Source organism: Crinia signifera, chromosome 2, assembly GCF_055691185.1.
Source record: "Crinia signifera chromosome 2, ASM5569118v1, whole genome shotgun sequence".
Lineage (NCBI taxonomy): Eukaryota > Metazoa > Chordata > Amphibia > Anura > Myobatrachidae > Crinia > Crinia signifera.
Genome location: NC_139218.1, coordinates 354185071 through 354203231, shown reverse-complemented (window position 1 = coordinate 354203231; position 18161 = coordinate 354185071).

The window sequence follows — 18161 nt, the reverse complement described above, 5'->3', positions numbered from 1 at the left end:
CCTCCACAAGCCAAAAGGGATTCCAGTGTATATCTATATATATATAGATATATATATATATATATCTATATATATATAGGTGTCACCTTGAATTTATTAGATTTATGTATCACTATGTTAAATGTATTCATGAATATCAATAGTAATTTTACCCCCTTTAACATGCCCACAGATGACCCTAGCCAAGCAGATGAGGGTGTCCGTGGGGCCCTCCTGCGACTGAGGGAGCACCTGCAGCTAGTACTGGCAGACCTACAGGACTTGACAGACCTGCTGCTTTAAATCTTTTTTTTTTATTATATTTACTTTTCTATATTTTGTATTATAAATAAATAGTTGTTGACAGTTAGAAGTTGTCTGTGTGTTTTTTTTACATTAAACAGTATATGTGTAAATAGTTTACAATATTTTTCACTTGCAAAAGGTAAATACTGTATATAGATGTATGTTATTGTAGTGTGCACATCTTTGCAATACACAAATGTACTACAATTGTAGACCAAATAACATTATCCAAATAAATAAATACACACACACACACACACACACTGTGTTTATAACTATTGGTAAGTTTGCATAATAATGTGTTAGTAATAATTAGCACATTGTAGAATATTGCATTTGAGGTGCAATTATTACATAATATGCATACATAAAACCGAGGTAAAGGGGTAACAATGAATGAATAGCACTTCACATGATGTAAGGGTTAATGTAAAGTGGTAGTAATGTGTTTAATGTGTTTAAGTATCTATTAGGATTTAATTGATTCCAATTACAAACAAACAATTAATGAAGTAGCCTAATTGCATAAGTGTGTCATGTGACAGATTTATGAGTTCATAGAATAGTCGTGAGTTTTGCGGAAATACACCTCATCGGTGCGTACGTGCAGCTTCACGTCCGTTCTGACGCTGTAAGACCGTGCAGAATCTTTGTGTGGCCACCGCACACGCACGGTTTGGATGTTGTCCGTAAACACACCCCCTTTCCTAGAGAGCGAGTCCGTCCATATTCGGAGGACCTGTGGGCGTTTCTTCTTACGATGTCCGCACAGCGGAAATTTACGCACCAACCAGAATAACCTCCCATGTGCACTGCAGGGGGGGGGCAGATGTAAAATGTGCAGAGAGAATTAGATTTGGTTGAGTTATTTTGTTTCTGTGCAGGGTAAATACTGGCTGCTTTATTTTTACACTGCAATATAGATCTCACTTTGAAGTAAAACCCCACCCCCCCAGTTACATCTGCCCCACCTGCAGTGCACATGGTTTTGTCCATCTAAGAAGGATTTTGACCGAAAGAGTGAACATGAATAAGGCCCAATGCTCCCTACCAGCACATTCTGCAGCAGGGCCCCCAACCAGGAGCAGCGCTAAGCTGTCAGCAGTGGTAAGCGACAGGGCCAATGACCAGGAGCAGGGAGTGGGAGATGGCAGTAACACCACCAAGCCAGTCAGCGGTAAACTGCCCTTTTGTTGTTTGTTGTGATGCAGGGTATAGTGACTCTCTGTACAAAGTAATATCAGTCTTATTGTTCCCTGGCACAGGGGTGTATATACTGTAAGAATACAGTCAGTATTTAGATGCATGTGGGAGGCAGTGTAGGGACATACGTTTGTATGTTTGTATGTATGTATGTATGAGGGAGGCAGTGTATGGAAGTACTGTATGTATGTGTGTAGGAAGGAGGCAGTTTATGGATATATAAATGGATGTATGTATGAGTAGATAGTGGCAGGTACTCAATTAGTTTAGTAATCCCATTCAGGTGCATGGAAAGGAGGGGTAATACTGAGTAAGTTACAATCCATGGTGTCCCCCAGCTCACTGATTGCTATTAGTAACCAGTCTAAAACACTACATGATAATAGAATTCAGAGATAATGGTTATCTATATTTGCGCAAATTATGTGTATGCCCCCAAGCCGTCGTCAAGGCTTCTCTGTATATTGGGGGTCCGTAGCGCTATGTCAAGGTGCAGGGTGCAGCACCCCAAAAAAACTAGCATAAGCTAGAAAGCCCAGAGCAGCACACCAGTGAGATACTAAAGTGTTATAAGAGATTAGTGAGAGGAAGCCGAATCTATATTTAGTAAATGAGAGAGAAAAATCGGTACTTGTTTCCTAGCACGGCCACACCGATATCAATCTTGAGAGTCTTGAGCATCGCGTCGCATCGGTGTTTTTTTTGTATGGTAACGATGCTCCCGACCGATAAGATACCCCCGATATAGTTATGTACTCACGATGTATTTTTTTCGCGTCGGTATTCATATCGGCATCTTGTTGATTGAGTCGGGGCCCTTTCAATTGTGTACCCCCGACCGACGCGATACTACCGATTTACTTCTTTTCTCACGATCTCGCTATTAAATCGCGTCGGTCGCGTCGCATGTTTAAGGAAAACCCCCCGATGCTCACGATGCACACGATTTTCATCTGTCCCATTGGCCCAACGATTTTCCCGCTGTTTAGGCCCTTTTTAATAGGCCCAATTAATCTATATAGTCCAACCCCCTATAAAATCTACCTAGTAACATATGTTTTAATGTGTTGGAATGTGTGTTTCTATGTCAATATGAAATCTTCCCTCTGTAATCTGCTCAGTTACAGCATCAATGTCAATATTTACTGTGATAGTCCGGCCCCTTACTTTGACAGCCCCTTCTGTTATTTTTTCCCCTACTGCCTTTGTGGGTTTGTCTCGGTAGGAGTGAGACGTGTATTCAGTTGCTGGTGATTTCTTGGACGATTGATCCTTTGCTGGTGATATCTCCCTGATTGATCTTGTGCTTTGAATACCATTTGCTGTTGATCCTGAGCCTTGTGCTGCGGATTGCTGCTGTTCCAGTGGATTATTGCTGATCCTGATTATTCTGCGATTGATTTCTGCTGATCCTGACCCTGAGCCGTGCTGATCGTTAGTCCTGAGCTGTGGATTGGTCTGCTGTGGAGTGCTCTGTGGGTGATTTCAAGACCTCTGAGATGGCTGAGGTGAATATGTTCTCACTGCCTACAAGTGAGGAGGAGGCAGTGGCGTTTCTGCAGCGCCATCATCTGCTGCCATCAGAGGCTACGTGCGACAATGGTCATCCGATGCGGCTGAATTTGAAGGAGACCATGTGGCGCTGTAACGTGAGGGACTGCCGTTTGAAGAGGAGTCTGAGAGCAGGACTGTTCTTTCCTGGATGTCGTTTGCCTTTCTTAACGCTGGTCCGCTTCATATTTTCCTGGGTGGAGGAATATACCAGCATTGACTACTGTGAGAAGAATTTGTCCCTCTCTAAGAAGACGGCTGTCCTGTACAATAAGTACATGAGGGAGGCCTGCCTGCTGGACCTCATGGCGCAGCCGCAGCGCCGGATTGGAGGTCCCGGCATGATCGTCGAGGTGGATGAGACCCTCTTCGTCAAAAGGCAGGCAAATGTTGGCCGAGTTTTGCCTCAGCAATGGGTATTTGGTGGCATATGCAGAGAAACAGGGCAGTGTTTCGCCACCAAGGTTGCCACTCGGGACGCCAACACCCTCATGGAAGCTATCCTGCAGTTTGTGGAGCCGGGGTCTCATGTGTACACTGATTGCTGGAGAGCCTACAGTACGGCCCAGCTGAATGCTGCAGGATATGAACATGCCCAGGTTAACCACCGTTATAACTTTGTAGACCCTACAACAGGGGTTCATACCCAGAATGTTGAACGGATGTGGGGGGCATGTAAGTGGCGGAATAAACGCCACAGGGGCACCGCCAGGCATATGCTCCAGAGCTATCTTGAAGAATTCATGTGGCGGAAGAGCCTGGGACAAGAGAACCCTTTTGCCCGCATACTAATTGCCCTGACTTTATTGCCCAAGGACTCTTGAGATTTACCCCCATTTCTGTTTCCCCCATTAATGCTCATGTGATATGTTTTGTTTGCCATTGATTATATACAGTTTTTCTATTTTCATTTGAAAAGTAAAATTTCAAAAATGCTTTTAAAACACTTGTGTTTCTTGTCTCAGGTGAATGATTTATGATGGATGAATGCTATGGAGTCACACCACCACTATCCAAATAATTTTTGGAGTGCGGTGAGTGTAGTGGAGCACTAAGTCAAAATCGTGGTAAGCGCAGCAAACCCCAAGAAGCGTGTGTGGGTTATTAACATTATAATTTGCATAGGCTTCTGGGGCTTGGGGCCCTCACCATGGTTTGGACACAGAGAACCACTTTTTTTAAGCATACTAAGCATGATCAACTTGAAGTTGACATGTTTAGTCGACATGTCGACATGATACACATGTTGACATGTTTAAAAGCATATCGCGTCGGCCGCAATGTACTGTGAGCTTAACAGCTCAATGCTGCCGACCGACGTGACATGTACTTGATTAAGCACTATATAGTGCTTAATACTGATCTTAACATGTCCGTCGCGTCGGGGCCGTTTTACAACGACTCCGACCGACGCGATCGATCAGTATAAGCACTATACAGTGCTTAATACTGTTCTTAACATGTCCGTCGCGTCGGGAGCATTTTACAATGGCTCCGACCGACGCGACCGATCAGTATAAGCACTATACAGTGCTTAATACTGTTCTTAACATGTCCGTCGCGTCGGGAGCATTTTACAATGGCTCCGACCGACGCGACCGATCAATTGCGAAGTAACTCCCCGTATTACGCGCTACACCGTCAATATACAAAGAAATATCGCGTCGGTCGGTCTTATGCATTGTCGTGAGCGTAACATCACCGCCCGACCGACGCGATATTTCTGCCTGCCAGAAAAAACGCGCCAAAAGCACTCTGGGGAAGGACATCAGCAGCCATTTTGATGGTAATCACTCAGCAATACGCAGCAGCTGTGTCTGGCTCCCTGCCCCTGCACAAAACAGTAAGTAGATTTAGAGAATTACTGAGCATAGGTGGGCCTTTGGGTTTGTGAGGAATATATACAAGCTTAGGAGGGTGGGGGTGGGGTGGGGGGGGGGGGTTGAGGGGTGGGGGCGCTTACTGTGGTTATACATGTGTCCTTCATATATCATTTTTTTGAGGATTAGGGGGTTATCATTGGCTGTATAGAGTGGATAATGCTTATGTTCAAGGGGTAGTGCTTATCTAAATAGCTAGAAAGTGTTTATGTGCAGTAGTTTATGAAGTGTATGACTTTAGTGTCATGGCAATAATGATAATATCATACCTCCCAACTGTCACGATTTTAGAGGGACAGTCCCGATTTTCGGGTCCTGTCCCGCTGTCCCACCCGCGGCAGGCATTGTCCTGCTGCGGGGGGGTGACAGTTGGGAGACCCCCAATCTAGTAGAATAGACGCTGTGCGCATGCGCACAGCGTCTATTCTCGTATGAAAATGAGGTCGCGGCTAATTAGCATAAGCCGCGGCCTCATTTGCATACGCCCCGCCCCTTTTCGGGCGCTCCCTATTTCCTCCGGCCAGAAGTTGGGAGGTATGTAATATGGATAACACAGGTTTATGTGCAGAGAATATCATGTGCCTGGAAATGATGTACTGTGTGTTATAATACATACAGAATAGTCTGTTGTTTCTGATAGTAATGCATGGTGACATAGACTGTAATGATTTCTTGGTACATATTTGTTAAATAGAGCAGTTTGAGGTGTGTTGTGCTTGTTATTGAAATGGTGCAGCAGGCAGTATGCTGTGTCTACTTTATAGTAATGTGCATGTAAAGTGGTTGGTAATCGAAGTGTGAAATGGCCCCCAGAATTGTTAACACCACCCCCACTATCCACGTGAACCCGAAGCGTGGCGAGCGAGCCCCGCGAGGGGCGGCGGTACGCGTCCTCCGACCTTTTCATGCCCTACTATCCACGTCGGCGTGGAGTTGAGAATATAATAGTGTGGCGAGCGCAGCGAGCCACCGAGCCCGAAGCGTGGCGAGCGCAGCGCGCCCCGCGAGGGGACGCGGATACCTTCACAGGTAAGCGCGTCCCTTCACGGGCTTCATAGGTGTCCACATCACCACGGATACCTGTGAAGCCCACGAGGGGACGCGCTTACCTGTGAAGGTATCCGCGTCCCCTCGCGGGGCTCGCTGCGCTCGCCACGCTTCGGGCTCGGTGGCTCGCTGCGCTCGCCACACTATTATATTCTCAACTCCACGCCGACGTGGATAGTAGGGCATGAAAAGGTCGGAGGACGCGTACCGCCGCCCCTCGCGGGGCTCGCTGCGCTCGCCACGCTTCGGGTTCACGTGGATAGTGGGGGTGGATTTGTATGTCATTCCATTTTGATTATTGATGTTTTTTTTATTTGTTTTGTGGAATTGCAGTTGCGGTTATCGGTGAATAAACGCCTCAAAAGGAAGGTTTAATTGATAATTCCATTTTTGCACGGAATAATGTAAGTTGTGCTTAAATTGTGCTTCTAATTAATTTGTTAATGTACCCAAAATGACTTTTTTTCACAGTGTACCACCCCCACTATCCACGTGAACCCGAAGCGTGGCGAGCGCAGCGAGCCCCGCGAGGGGCGGCGGTACGCGTCCTCCGACCTTTTCATGCCCTACTATCCACGTCGGCGTGGAGTTGAGAATATAATAGTGTGGCGAGCGCAGCGAGCCACCGAGCCCGAAGCGTGGCGAGCGCAGCGAGCCCCGCGAGGGGACGCGGATACCTTCACAGGTAAGCGCGTCCCTTCACGGGCTTCATAGGTGTCCTTATCACCACGGATACCTGTGAAGCCCGCGAGGGGACGCGCTTACCTGTGAAGGTATCCGCGTCCCCTCGCGGGGCTCGCTGCGCTCGCCACGCTTCGGGCTCGGTGGCTCGCTGCGCTCGCCACACTATTATATTCTCAACTCCACGCCGACGTGGATAGTAGGGCATGAAAAGGTCGGAGGACGCGTACCGCCGCCCCTCGCGGGGCTCGCTGCGCTCGCCACGCTTCGGGTTCACGTGGATAGTGGGGGTGAATTTGTATGTCATTCCATTTTGATTATTGATGTTTTTTTTATTTGTTTTGTGGAATTGCAGTTGCGGTTATCGGTGAATAAACGCCTCAAAAGGAAGGTTTAATTGATAATTCCATTTTTGCACGGAATAATGTAAGTTGTGCTTAAATTGTGCTTCTAATTAATTTGTTAATGTACCCAAAATGTCTTTTTTTCACAGTGTACCACCCCCACTATCCACGTGAACCCGAAGCGTGGCGAGCGGCGGCGGTACGCGTCCTCCGACCTTTTCATGCCCTACTATCCACGTCAGCGTGGAGTTGAGAATATAATAGTGTGGCGAGCGCAGCGAGCCACCGAGCCCGAAGCGTGGCGAGCGCAGCGAGCCCCGCGAGGGGACGCGGATACCTTCACAGGTAAGCGCGTCCCTTCACGGGCTTCATAGGTGTCCACATCACCACGGATACCTGTGAAGCCCGCGAGGGGACGCGCTTACCTGTGAAGGTATCCGCGTCCCCTCGCGGGGCTCGCTGCGCTCGCCACGCTTCGGGCTCGGTGGCTCGCTGCGCTCGCCACACTATTATATTCTCAACTCCACGCCGACGTGGATAGTAGGGCATGAAAAGGTCGGAGGACGCGTACCGCCGCCCCTCGCGGGGCTCGCTGCGCTCGCCACGCTTCGGGTTCACGTGGATAGTGGGGGTGGATTTGTATGTCATTCCATTTTGATTATTGATGTTTTTTTTATTTGTTTTGTGGAATTGCAGTTGCGGTTATCGGTGAATAAACGCCTCAAAAGGAAGGTTTAATTGATAATTCCATTTTTGCACGGAATAATGTAAGTTGTGCTTAAATTGTGCTTCTAATTAATTTGTTAATGTACCCAAAATGACTTTTTTTCACAGTGTACCACCCCCACTATCCACGTGAACCCGAAGCGTGGCGAGCGGCGGCGGTACGCGTCCTCCGACCTTTTCATGCCCTACTATCCACGTCGGCGTGGAGTTGAGAATATAATAGTGTGGCGAGCGCAGCGAGCCACCGTGCCCGAAGCGTGGCGAGCGGACGCGGATACCTTCACAGGTAAGCGCGTCCCTTCGCGGGCTTCACAGGTGTCCGTGGTGATGTGGACACTTGTGAAGCCCGCGAAGGGACGCGTTTACCTGTGAAGGTATTTGCGTCCCCTCGCGGGGCTCACTGCGCTTGCAACGCTTCGGGTGCGTGTGGATAGTGGAGGGACACAAATATATAATTACTTGTGTTGTCAAATGTGGTGTAAATTGCATTTATTATATCATATGCTATCAATATCTCAGATAAAAGCTTTGTTTTTTTTGCAGATTCTATTTCAGTTTGATTGTGATTTTTTGGCCCTTTAAGGGAATTAGTTTAAAACTCTTTTTTTTTTACACCTGCTACTGACTGAGGTAAATATTAGTGTTTTTTTTGTAGTGTGTTAATGAATAACAGTGCAGTGCGTTCATTTTAATAGTGTAAACCTAATTTTTTTTTTTTTTTACAGAATGGCCCGTCAGGTTGATAAAAACCTCATGAAGAAGTTGATCGATCTCTACAAAGAGAATAGATGTCTGTGGCGACAAGATCACATAGATTTTCACAACCAGGCAAAGAGGAATGAGGCCTTTGGGAAGATCTCGGCCTACGCTATGAGACGTGTCCCTAATGCAGACATCACGTGGGTCCGAAAGAAGTTCACTAATATGCGGACAGTGCTGGTGAAGGAGCACAATCGGGTCCAGCAGTCGCGATCTTCAGGAACTGACCCTGCAGATGTGTACCAGCCAAAGTTGTGGTACTATGACCGTATGCTCTTTATTGTGGAGGAGCAAGGAAGGAGGGAAGCAGAGGGAGCTGCTACGGATGAAGACTCTTCATCCAGTGCACAGGAGAGTGCTGACGTAGCAGTTCCCTCTGAGTCGTCGCAGCAGGGTGAGTCGTTGTCGGAGGTGGCGCCTCCTGTGGTGGCGAGCACCTCATCAGCTCCCCCCAGGAGGCGTAGAAGGAGACGTGCGACAAGACCTGCTGCTACCGGCCAGGAATATTGCTGCCCATACAAGGAGGAAGCAGTAAACAATCCCCCAGATGATTGCAAAATGTTTACGAATCATGTGTGCGCAGAAATGCGAAAGTGGAAGGGATCAACACAACACCACTTTAAGCGTGTGCTGTATGGCCTGATGTTGCAGGCAGCAGAGGATGATATCTGTGCTGACTGCAACGGAACGTCATGCCGCAATGCGCACAGACAGCCACCACGCCCACACCCACATCACCCCCCCATGTTCAGTGCGCCGGTTGCTCCTCCGCCTGCCCCTTACTATGCGCCGGGACCCCCTATGCCACCTCCCACTGATCCCTCGACTTTGCCTGGGGCTGTGTACTCCGCATTGCGGAATGTGCAGCCCTCCACCCCAGGCGAAGAGCGTTATTTAAATTATTAATTTGGCTAATTTGACTTTTAATTTATAATTTGGCAGCAATGTTCTTGTTTCTCTTCCTTTCTGAGTACTCTATAATAATGAGTTTTTAGTCATGTACTACAATTTTGGTTGGTGAACGTTGCAGTGCGGTCTTCCTGAATTTTGCGATGGCTGTACTAGTTTTGCTCCTTCACTAACCACTGTTCTGCATATTTGTAACTTCTTTCGGATTCATGTGATTGTTTGCATTAGTGGGCACTGTTTTGTAGTGTGCCGTGATCTTCCCACGCCTCATTTCAATTTGCCTGGTTGTGATAGCCAGGCATCTATTCTCTTTGTACTGATCGATCAACTTCTTCTGAGTTTGTATTCTGTGTGTTAACTGTAAATAATTTTGCAAAAAAAAAAAAATGATATTCTTATTGTTAAAAAAACAAAAAAAAACAAAAAGAAAAATGACACAAAATATACCAAAAATGACATTTATATTGTTAAAAAATAAAAAATTTAAAAAAGACAAAAAAAACAAAAAAGAAAAAAGAAAAAAAACATAATATTTTTATTTATTGATTTATTTGTATGTAATGTTCTAAAATATATTTCCGTAAAATAAAAATAAAGGAAAAAAAAAAAAAAAATTTCAATACGTTTAAAAAAAAATAAACGTAAAAAAAAATTTTTTTTCAATAAAAGTGTTGAAATCTATTATCATGTGTCGTGTTATTTATTATTTCGGGTGTAAATGTGTGGTTAAATTTGAAGCAGCCATGTGAAACCATGAGATGGGTGCTTGCAATAGAAAATATTGCGTCGCTCGCATCAGGGCCATTGAATAATGACATTCAGTGCTCCCGATGGGAACGATAGTTCAGGTGTAGTTATAAATAGGGTGTAAATTGTAAATGGGTGCTTGCAATAAAAAACATTTCGTCGCTCGCGTCAGGGGCATTAAATACTGACATTCAGTGCTCCCGATGGGACCGATAGTTCAGGTGTAGTTAAAAATAGGGTGCAACTTGTAAATGTGGGTGTAAATGTGGGGTTCTATTGGAAGCAGCCATGTAAAACCATAAAATGGGTGCTTGCATTAAAAAACATTTCGTCGCTCGCGTCAGGGGCATTGAATACTGACATTCAGTGCTCCCAATGGGACCGATAGTTGAGGTGTAGTTAAAAATAGGGTGCAACTTGTAAATGTGGGTGTAAATGTGGGGTTGATTTGGAAGCAGCCATGTAAAACCATAAAATGGGTGCTTGCAATAAAAAAAATCGCGTCGGTCGCGTCGGGGGCATTGAATACTGACATTTAGTGCTCCCGATGGGACCGATATATGGTAAAACACCCGATATCGTTGAATTCTTCAATTATCGCGTCGGTCGCGTCGGGGACAAAAAATCCTGTAATTTAGTGCTCCCGATGGGACCGATATCTGGTAATCCACCCGATTTCAGGAAAATCTTCAATTATCGCGTCGGTCGTGTCGCGGTAATTGAAGCATGGTACACGATACACAGGATTACAAAAAATCAAGAGAATCGCGTCCGTCAGGGGTGATCGCGGCCCTTAAAGTGCACTAAATAAGAGCCGCGACCACTCCCGATTGTGGCCGTGCTAGGAAACAAGTACCGAAAAATCAAATAAAAAAATAATTAAAAGTAATTATAATATTAAAGAAGTAGTGTATAAGTATGCATACATGCACACATACATACATACATACATACATACATACATATATACATACATACACACTGCATACACACACACACATAACATACATACAGAAACAGCATAGACACACACAGCATGTACACATAGACAAACACATAGCATAGGTATACACAAATAGCATAGATACACAAAGCATGTACACATAGATAAACATAACATACATACGCACATCATGTACATATTGATAAACAATTACAGGGAGGAGAGCAGAGTGCATGCTTCTCCCACCCATCTGGTGGCCATTGCAAGTATAGCGCCGGCTCATGAGCCAATCGGAGCTCGCAGCCAATCACCATGGCTGCCAGTAGCAAGCTTTGTTTGGTTGGCAGCCAGCACCGCATTTTAAATGGCTGGATGGGTAGGATAAGCCTGTGCTTCTCAGTATAGAAGCGCAGTAGCTATGCGATCATGCAGGGGGTGCGGGCATGGTGTCACCCCATTGATGGGTGACACCAGGGTGCAGGTCACACCCCTCTAGTGATCCCACTGTATTTTGTGCAAGCCTGCCACAGGGAGATTGGTAGACTTTTTACAGTGGCATGCGGTGAGATTAATGTTCGGTGAGGCACTGACTTGGTGGAGCCAGTGCCAACGGGCTCTATGGGGAGAGATGGGTCCGGGATGCTTGTGCGTTGACAGGTAGGTGTGGGAGCTGCCGCCTGTATAAGCAGCAGAGACTGGCAGAGCAGAAGCATCCTGACCCAGTGTTACCCACAGAGCCTGGCAGTGCTGGCTCCACCAAGCCACCACCAGATGAGCTCTATAATAATTAGGCCCTATGGTCTCACAGACATGCTATCCTAACGACTGGCGGTACAGAGCGGCTTTACAAGTTTGACTAGCGGAGCCCAGCCACTGTGGCAGGGTGACAGGGGTGACTGTCAGCAGGACTTATAGGTACCAATCTGGGTGCAATCTGACTCTGTACTGCCTTCACAACATGCTAGTGACAATGAGGAAAAGGCTGTCACTGTCCGCTTTGAAGGGGTAAATTGAGGCAATCAAGGGCTGTCCCTGCTGTGCTATATACAAATAACCATGGTCTGGCTGGGGACAGAGTAGATTAGGGTACCCGTCTTAAATTTCCAGCTCCAGCCGGTCGCCTTCCTGTTCAAACTGCCTGTCCCCTAACTAACCGGAAGTTTGCTGCACAGCTTCTCCACCTCTGCGGTGTGTTGGTTGCTGCACCCGCTATGCTGCCGGACTTTGGGCAGCAATAACTCTTCCGGCAGGAGGAACTCGGTCCTGCATTCCCACCGTCTCCCGCACAACTGCTGGCTGTGTCCGTTACCTGTCCCAGTTGCTCCCCTCAGATCTCTCTGCCCTCCGCCCACTGGTCTGTCCCATCAGCGCTCTGAACCCTGGCTGCTCTGCTCACTCCTCTTGCCTCCGGCTCTGTCCCCTCCTCTGGTGGTGAGCGGGGAGGAGGGCGTCAGCAGCGGCATGACCATCTACTTGACTCTTGACTCCAGCCTCCTATAAGGGGGAATCGCAGCGAGGAGATAGCAGGCAGCGAGGAGCCGGCGGGCAGCAGCTTAACTGGCACCCGTCAGCAGGACCAGTCAGTGGACTTCCCCCTGTAGGCAATCATTTACACTGCAAAACCAGTTTGGTTTTGCGGTGTAAATGATTGCTGCTTTAAAAAACCTGGAGATTTCTTACCAAGTCTCTCACTTTCTGAATCTCTCATTCTATTACATTTCACCTTTAAAGTCTGAATGAAAGTAGCTGAAGTGTCTGCTTCTTTACTGGGCAAATATTACTTTCTAATTATACAGGTTATACAGGACATTTGTAGCCCTGGAAATGGACTCTTCAGCAGAGGCGTAGGGAGGGTGGAACCAGTGGAGCACACGCTCCGGGCGTCGAAGGGATGCAGGGCGCCCCCCCGCCCGCCCTCGCCAAGTGCTGTGGGCCACTGTGTACATCAAAAGGACCCCCATGGTCTGCACTCCGACTTGACTGTCGGCAGCAGCTGCGGCACAGAGGCAAAACTACTGTGGCAGCAGATGGATCAGTGCCCAAGGATTAATAGTGCCCGTCTGCACACTGCGTATTTTTTTTCTCATCTGTGTGTGGAGTGGGTGCGCGGTCTCGCAGGAGGTGACGCAGCCAGCGGGATGCCGAATATAGATGGAGTGACATACATGAATGCAAGCAGACGCGACCACAGATGTCTGCATCTATGCCGGGGGTGGTCACTAGGGCGGAGTGAAAAAACTGAAATTGAGAAATTTAAAATCGGCTAGTGTGGGAAAGTTGTGACTTGACCTGAATAAGAAACGTGCAAAAGCATTTTGATCTGAGTCAACATCTTCTGTTCTGGCAAGAGGCCTAAAGTTTCACTTTTTAGGTGAAAATAACGAAACCTATGAAGATGCTCCGATCTAGTTATAATTATGTCAGGATGTCTTAGAGTGGTTCATTAATATACTTTAGCATAGTAAAAAACAGTACGAGCTTGTCCTAGTACAAAGTGACTGACTGGCGGGAGAAAAAATCCCTAATAATTGACCCGTTTTCATGGTCACAATTGTGAATATTGTGTGTTTTCTCCTGAACGTGTTTATAATAGAAGAAGCACAAATACTCTAAATGGAATTTCAGTGACACTGGGTGAAATATAACACTGCATAATGGCCCTTAATCAGACCTGATCGCAGTACAAATTTGTTTTCAAAATGGGCAAAACAAATGCTGCATTGCAGGTGGGGCAGATGTAACGTGCGGAGAGAGTTAAATTTGGGTGGGGTGTGTTGAAACTGAAATCTAAATTGCAGTGTAAAAATAATGCAGCAGGTATTTACCCTGCACAGAAACAAAATAACTCAACACAAATCTAAAGGTGGACATACATCTACAGATCGATTGTGAGATCTTGCTGGTTGGAACAAATACCTGGTAATATCTGAATGACAGTTTTTGGCAGTTTTCCAGCATTTCAAAGCATTCATTACCAGTATTTTGTTCCAAACAGACAGATCGGACAATAAATCTGTAGATGTATGGCCACATTAACTCCCTCTGCACATGTTACATCTGCCCCACCTGCAGCTGCATTACAGCATATAATTATGCCAAAGATAAGCCAATATATTAACAGTTAAATACATTAAAGTGCATTATGCTGTAATAAGTATTGCTGATCAATCCTGCCTAGCAGGGCCGTCTTTTTGTATGGACTTAATGGGCACTTGCCCAGGGGCCCCAGGCATATAAGGGCTCTATGTTGATAGCTGAGGATCCCCTTTTTCCAGGGATACCAGAATTTTGAAAATCGGCCCTGGGGAACTGCAGATATCCAACTTCAAAGCAGCAGTCCACATCCGACCTGTTAATTACAATTTCCAGTCATATTTCTCAGGTTCTCTCTGACACTAGCGGCTTGTCTCTATCATGCCCAGAACCAGAGATATCAGCCTTCAAGCAGCGGGTCCCTGCTCCAGCTCCAAACGTCTGGTGTAGTTTTATATTTTTGTCAATGGATTGCTCTGGCTCCTGATCTCTGATACCCAAGTTCCCAGCACCTCCTGAAAGTTGGGACTCTAGGTTTTTATACTAGGCTAAGAAATCTATTTCCAGATAATGGCGATATCTGCAGTCAAACAAGCTGCCCTTCCACCGGAAAATGACGAATATTAAGCCCACTCCATTATCCAACCGTCCCCTGTGTATAAAACACCCCCTACCTCCCTGGAAGTCATTTACAAGGGACCCTTCATACAGCTCAGTGCCCCCTTCCACACGTTAGTGTTCTCCCTCCCACCACCTGTGCAGTAAAGGAGTAATTAGCAGAAGTTACTGCTCCAGGTCCTACATGTTGAATGGAAGATAGAGCACCCCTCCCACCTGTGGGACATCAAAGCTGCTGCTGATACCACCCCCCACCCCTAGGAGGGGAGAATGGGTAAGGGCCCCAGTGCATTGCTTTGCCCAGGTGCCCACACTGCTGTTAAGACGGCCCTGCTGCCTAGAAATGAACACAGTGATTGGCATATATGTACTGCTGGACACCACTCATAGAATGATTAACCTGTTATTTTTTGAATCAATGTATTTGTTTATTTATTTATTTACAGTTTATTATATAGCTCAGCAGATTCTGTTGCGCTTTACAATAGTAGACAGTGATAAAACAAACTGGGTAATGACAGACAGACTTGGGGGTTAGAGGGCCCTGCTGCAAGCTTACAATTTATTACATCATAATACACTTCAACGTATTTAACAGTGAATATATTAGCTTATCTTTGGCATAATTATATGCTGTAATGCAGCCCAATCATGTTCCCAGTATAGGGGATGCAACATTGTTTTTCTGTCAATAAACAGAAGTGATATGTAAAATGATACATTAGACAGTTTACACTGTTACTTGTAAAACTTATTGTAACAGTTACTGTTTTTCAATAACAGACTGCAACAGTTATTTCTTATTTATATACACAGGATTGTCTATCTTTGTATATGCACTGCAAAGAGAGCAGCATAAATCCAATTTCATGTAGTTCAGTGACACTGTGTGAAATATAACACTGCATAGTGGCCCTTAATCAGACCTGATCGCAGTACAAATTTGTTCTCAAAATGGGCAAAAAAATGCTGGACTGCAGGTGGGGCAGATGTAACATGTGCAGAGAGATTTAAGGTAGCCATACATCTACAGATTTATTGTCCGATCTGTCTGGTTGGAACAAAATCCTGGTAAAAGATGAGAGCAAATGACAGTTGACCATTTGCTTTGAAATGCTGAAAAACTGTCATTCAGATATTACCAGCTGTTTGTTCCAACCGGCCCAATCTGACAATCGATCTGTAGATGTATGGCCACCTTTAGATTTGTGTGAGTTATTTTGTTTCTGTGCAAGGTAAATACCGGATGCATTATTTTTACACTGTAATTTAGATTTCAGTTTCAACACACCCCACCCAAATTTAACTCTCAGCACGTTACATCTGCCCCACCTGCAATGCAGCATTTGTTTTGCCCATTTTGAGAACAAATTTGTACTGGGATCAGCTCTGATTAAGGGCTATTATGCAGTGTTATATTTCACACAGTGTCACTGGAATTCCATTTAGAGTATTTGTGCTTCTTTTATTATAAACACGTTCAGGAGAAAAACACACAATATTCACAATTGTGACCATGAAAATGGGTCAATTATTAGGTATTTTTTCTCCCACCAAAGTCATTCACTTTGCACTAGGACAATCTCGTACTCTCTTTTACTATGCTAAAGTATATTAATGAACCACTCTAAGACATCCTGACATAATTTTAACTAGATCGGAGCATTTTCATAGTTTTCGTCATTTTCACCAAAAAAAGTGAAACTTCAGGCCTCTTGCCAGAACAGAAGATGTTGACTCAGATCAAAATGCTTTTGCACGTTTCTTATTCAAGTCAAGTCACAACTTTTCCACACTAGCCGATTTTGAATTTCTCAATTTCAGTTTTTTCACTCCGCCCTAGTGGTCACTCCTCTCAGTTGGCAGAGCAACAGGCAGCAAATCGCGAGGCTGCCTGGGGACAGAAGACACTGCTCAGACAGGAAGTGAGGTGATCCATCTGAGTAGTAAGGAGCCTCAGTCCGGAGTGATGCCAGGAACAAGATGTCCAAGCCACAGGTGAGGAAATCTAATTTAAGGGGAGGGGTGGCAGAAATAACAGAATGTATAATATAGAAGAAACGAAGAAACAAAGTATCTACAGGGGTAGGCTGCCAAAATGTCATAAAACTACAGTGAGGGGGGTCAGGGCCTGATAAATCAATAGTCTGAGCAGTCTGCAGCCTAGAGCACTGGGATTATATGGGGGGCGGGGCATGCATGGCTACTCTCCACCCACTGCCATTTCCCTGTGTGGTGCCCACTCAGCTGTTTGGCTCTCGAGTGGCTCACACCTGCACCAACAAACATTTGAAATATGGCGCCTGTCAGAGCTTGCGGACTGCCAGACAGATTTAGCGATTCGCTGCCAGACCATGAGCTCTGATTGGCTCATGATCCAGGGCTATATTTCAAATATCTTTCACTGCTGATATGAGCTATTTCAGTCCCCCTTGGCAATGAGCTATTTCAGTCCACCTTGGCATCGAGCATGAAGCCCCTGGCATCAGGCAAGTTCCTAGCAATGAGCATGTAGGTAAATAGCACTCAGTGGCGGGCTGGGCCGGGGGTCAGAGTGCCATGTGCCCCCCGGGCCACTTGATCCATTACTGCAGCGGGCCGCTATAAATCAGCGTTGCTTACCCGCCTCCTCCCGGCCGCGAAAACCGGGACTGCGCATGCGCAAAATTGTCGGCGGCCTTTTGACGTCGGGACACGTGATGTTGTGGTTCTAAAAAGCCGTCCCCAGCGTGTTTATACTAAGTAGCGCCGCGGTGGGCGGGAGCTCTGATAGCAGGAAGCAAGAGTGCTCTTACCCGTCGCCTCCTGCTGCCGGCCAGTGACTCAGGGCAGGCTCATTGACAGGGCAGGGTGACAGCTGCCTTTCAGCCTGCAGCGGCCAGCTGGGAAACCTCTGACCTCCCACACACGTCTGTGCCTGCGCTCTGCAGGTAACGGGAAGATGCTCAGCCCTCTTCTACCTCATCTGCCTGGCTTGCTGTATTCACTGACCGCAGGGGGTCCAAAGAGTTCAGCATCCTCAGAGGACACCGGATATTTCCAGCCTCGTTCAGCACCACAATGTAAGTTACAGTATGTAAAAGGTGAGGGGGGAGAGGGGGCGATAGGTGTATAAAGGGTGTGGGTGCAGTTGATTAGTGATAGGTAGATATATATGTATAATGGATGTGTGTGTGTGGGGGGGGGGCTGATAGTCATGTATGTATAATGAATGTGAGGGATTATAGTCATGTAGGTGTAATGAATGTGGGAGGGTGATAGGCAGGCATGCATGTATGTATATATGTATGTAAAATTGATGTGGGGGGGGGGGATAGGCATATATGTATATAAAAGAGATGGGTGTAAGGGGTTGATTTACATATTATATATTCCGGCAGTCAGGCTGCAGGTGGGGGAAGGGTAAAGTCATTGTCTGATTGTTAATGTAATAAA